This window comes from Macrobrachium rosenbergii, chromosome 42 (assembly GCF_040412425.1).
Source record: "Macrobrachium rosenbergii isolate ZJJX-2024 chromosome 42, ASM4041242v1, whole genome shotgun sequence".
NCBI classification, from domain to species: Eukaryota; Metazoa; Arthropoda; class Malacostraca; order Decapoda; family Palaemonidae; genus Macrobrachium; species Macrobrachium rosenbergii.
This window is the reverse complement of record NC_089782.1, coordinates 26008647-26013026: the sequence shown is the minus strand read 5'-3', so window position 1 is coordinate 26013026 and position 4380 is coordinate 26008647. Positions and strand designations below refer to the sequence as shown.

Below are 4380 nucleotides of genomic sequence, written 5' to 3'. Positions count from 1 at the left end.
TGTACACCAGAGCCTTTCGTTTGTCTCCAACTAACTGCATAACAGCCATGCCACTTCTGCAGATACTATATATATGTCTGATGATTGTTTTCCCCTTTCACCTATAGATTCTAGAACCCTTATACCTACTCTTTATATCCTGAATATTTCAACTATATTCCGTATGAAAGAGCGAGGTGTGTTTTCATTTTTTTTTTTCCTCGAAAAGGCTAAGTGAGAAATGGGATTTTACCTGTCTCGGTTAGCCCGTACGCATTGAAATATGTTTAAGAAATTATGCTTACTGGCAGGATACTTATGCCTAAAATTTAATATATAGTGACATCAATATATGTTCGTGTGCATGCTTTTCACCTTTGCATGTATATTCAGAACATTGAACCCACGTACTTATTCGCGCGCAAGAGGAAATGTAAGGGTGAATGAGATTATTCATCTCTCTAAAGAGGAGCTAAGAACTCGCGTATAACTTTATTCACAATAAATTTACAGAGTGAATGCGTGCATCCCTTGAAAGACATCAATAAATTAGGAGACAATCCTCGTCATTTTCCTCGCATTAAGAATCGTTTGGCCTTGAGGTCATTAAAGGTAGATCCTGTAAGACTCTTCCTAGCTAGCTTATTCCCAGACGATCCCACGAGCGCGTTGCTCTCGGCGATGCGGATCTGCTCGATGGCGTGGGCGGGGAGTGGGGGTGGGGTGGGATCAGGGGATCAGCACGGAACCCGAATTCGTCAGCAATGTATCGGACTTGGGCGAGGGTACCGTCGGGAAGAGGGAAGCTGTAAATGGTGAAATTATATGATTCTTTGGATTATTTACGTGGTAAAAGAAATTCTATGGTTTTAAAAATTTGTAAAAGGAGTTATTATTATATATATATATATATATATATATATATATATATATATATATATATATATATATATATATATATATATATATTTATATATATTAAAAAGAAATTCTATGGTTTTAAAAATTTGTAAAGAGCATATTATATTTTTTATATATATATATATATATATATATATATATATATATATATATATATATATATATATATAATATATACTGTATATATACATTATATATATATATGTATATATATATATATATATATATATATATATATATATATATATATATATATATATATATATATATATATATGTTACAGGCAAATAGCGAAACCAGGCATTTCACAATTGCCTGAAATTTCAGGCAGATAGCGAAACTCACGTAGGAATTTAATACCCAGGGCTAGTACTGAACACGGCAAAATACATTTTGACCCCCCCGGTTAGTACTAAACATGAAACAGTGTGGATGAGTCACTGCTTCGCCGCAAGTTTTAGTACTAGCTGGCAGCAGGGGTGGATCAAATGTCCCTAAGTACATTTCGCTATTTCATATCTATTTATGAACAGATATATATATATATATATATATATATATATATATATATATATATATATATATATATATATATATATATATATATATATATTCCTCTCTTTTAAAAATTAATGTGTAGATGGTGATTAATGAGCAAAGACTATATTAAATATATTATGCATAAAAAGTATGTATAATGTATATTAAAATTACATGCTCAACTAGCAGTTAGATATAGCATGAACTGGCATACGTAATTCACAACCTTTGTTGAACATCGATTTTACTAGTAAATGTTATTATGGCCGCTATACAGTATTTGTCATATAGCGTGAACTTCAGGTCCTGCCCTTTGCAAAAGTTTGGAAGGAAGACACTCACCTGAAGGCTCCCTCGATGTTGCTCTGTCCCTTGGACCCTGGAGTCCCTACAGCGTTGACGTTGATGCCGTTTTCGGTCTCGAAGGCGTACTGGAAATTGCCGTTTCCATGGTCCACGCGGTCGTCCCGTAGAATAGCAATGTGGCGGTACTGGGGCACATCCGTAGGATTGTAGTGGATAGGCCTTCCGGCAAACTGCGGAGCACCACATGCCAGGGCAACGAAGCAGGAGAGAACCACCTGTAAATTAATCGATCAATCAATTAATTAAAGCGGAGAATCCCATGGTAGGTCTTTGAGGAAATACAGAACAAGGGAAATAGGAATAAAAAGAATCGACATAAAAACATATTTATTAAGTAGTGGTAAGTTCTTTGAGGAAAGTGGATATTCGTAGTCGGTCTTTGGGGTCAAGGCTTAGGTTATTCCATTTAAAGTCTTTTACATGAATGGATGAGAAAACACAGGCTTCACTTTTTAAAAAGTTAAAGCAGTAATTTTGCGCTTAATTTACTGATGGGAACGAAAATTCACGAAATTCGGGAGATTAGCATACTCAATATGGTCCGGCTTATAGGAAAAGGAGGAAATTGCAAAATACGTTCAGTATGAAGAGAGAAGATAATAATAGTGTAGAAATTATGGTAAATATTCTAATGTTGATCACAAAATATAGAATTAAAATACAGAGACGATTTATTTTATATTATATATATATACTATATTGTAAATGTGTGTATGTGAGCGTACGTATGCGAAGCTTATATATACAACTTTTAGATATATAAAAACGTGACACTGATGAACATTATGACTTTGCAAGAGTTTACGTGCAAGATGTGAACAGTCCAGAAATATTGCAACAATAAAAGGTTAGTTGTAAATTCACAACAAAAGTCGAAGAATTATATCTAGAACTAGCAAACGGCTATTAGAGCGACATCTATAAAATTATATAAAAGGCATGAAAAGAAATGAAATAAAAAACAGTTGGGCGACATCGCAGGTGTCGTTGAAAACCCCAAGCCAATTTTACCAGCTCTGATTACGAACCGAGGCTTGTTAGCTTAAGAAAAATTTTGTAGATGTAATACGGAGGAATAAGAAATCCACAAGCAACGATAATATTTAAAGTAATTTTTTTAATGCAGAATTCTGTGAAACTAGTTTTATGTTTTAAAAGGCATTCTCAGTGAAATTTTGATACTGCTTGCAGAGGCTTTACTTTTTAAAGGCAAGAAACCTTAGAAATCAGAAAATGTTGAGGTTTCTCATTTGACTCAGATTTTATACACGAGCATGTGGATGAGACAGAGGGACAGGCAAAGAGAGAGAGAGTCCCCTGTGAACTTCTGTAGTCAGTAACCCCCAGGAACATCTCAGAAACTTACAAACAGCATCTTTCTCGAAGGGAAAGGACAAAGTGGAAGAGGCAGATCCGAATGCAAAGGCAGATGCACGGAGTATGGTGATGGGACGAGGCACTCGAGTCTATATATACATGTCCATATCTCCTTGACCTTGGTTCGGTGCTCCTCTTCGAAGAGACTCCCGGGAAAGGAAAAATGGCGGCGGCGGCGACCCATCACTCTCATTGAGACCAGAGTTTAAAACAGGTCACGACCTCCGGAGAAGGAAAGCGTGGGTTTACAAACGGGGTGTGAGGAATCACGGAGATTTCAAGCAAGGCCCTGGTATCATCGCTCGAGGCATGAGGATGTTTTGACCGGGAAGAAGACGACGAAATCTTGAAAGGGTAATTACATCCTAAGACAGCAACATCCGCATAACGTAAGCTCCAGGTATCCAGGATTTTCCAGGACAGCTCTTCGAGTTCCTGGATGAGGTGGATGAGTTCACCATCCATAATCATTGCCTGAAACGGAATTAACAGACGATGGGGTTATCAGATGAGGGTGTCATTGTCAATACTGGCCCTCTGCGTACACCAAATACATTTCTAAGTAGAACCGGGACTTGTACTCCAGTTTTTGTGGCCGCTTGCGAATGCAGTAATTGCAGAGGCAGGTCTAATAACACTTGCTTGCACTGAAACAGATGAGAAATGAAAAAGTGTAAAAGTATTCTCGTGGGAACGTTGGAAACCTCGACCAATTTTGAGTAATTATGAGTGTGTTTTGGAAGAAGACAAAGACACGAGAGAAGGAGACGAGGGGAAACAAGATAAAACAGATTAAAAAGAAAAGAAAAAAACATGCCGAAAACTCCGGGTAAACAATGAGCATTCACATGTCATGAGCAATACCAATCGCCCCTCCCACTTCATCTTCGGAGGTCAGATGACCTTTACTGACTCAAAAACTTAACAGTTAGATGAGGAGAAACGAACGGCAGAGAAGAGAGAGGCAAAGAAAAAGAAAAAACCTGAACAGGAAATGTGTTATCTTCCTTGCGCCCTTCTTCGAGTTCCTAGCTGTTCACAAAGGCCAAAAGAACCAAGAAACTTAAGAACAATCGCTGACCTCTCTCTCTCTCTCTCTTTCTTTGATATATATATATATTATATATATACATATATATATATAAATACATGTGTATATATTGTGTATATACATTTATATATGTATATACACATATA

The 4380-nt window shown here is 36.6% G+C and overlaps 1 pseudogene; it reads right to left on the bottom strand.

Annotated features, from left to right (window-relative positions):
* Positions 1-458: 458 nt before the first annotated feature.
* On the bottom strand, positions 459-3391 carry LOC136828104 (cuticle protein 2-like; annotated as a pseudogene).
* Positions 3392-4380: the final 989 nt, after the last annotated feature.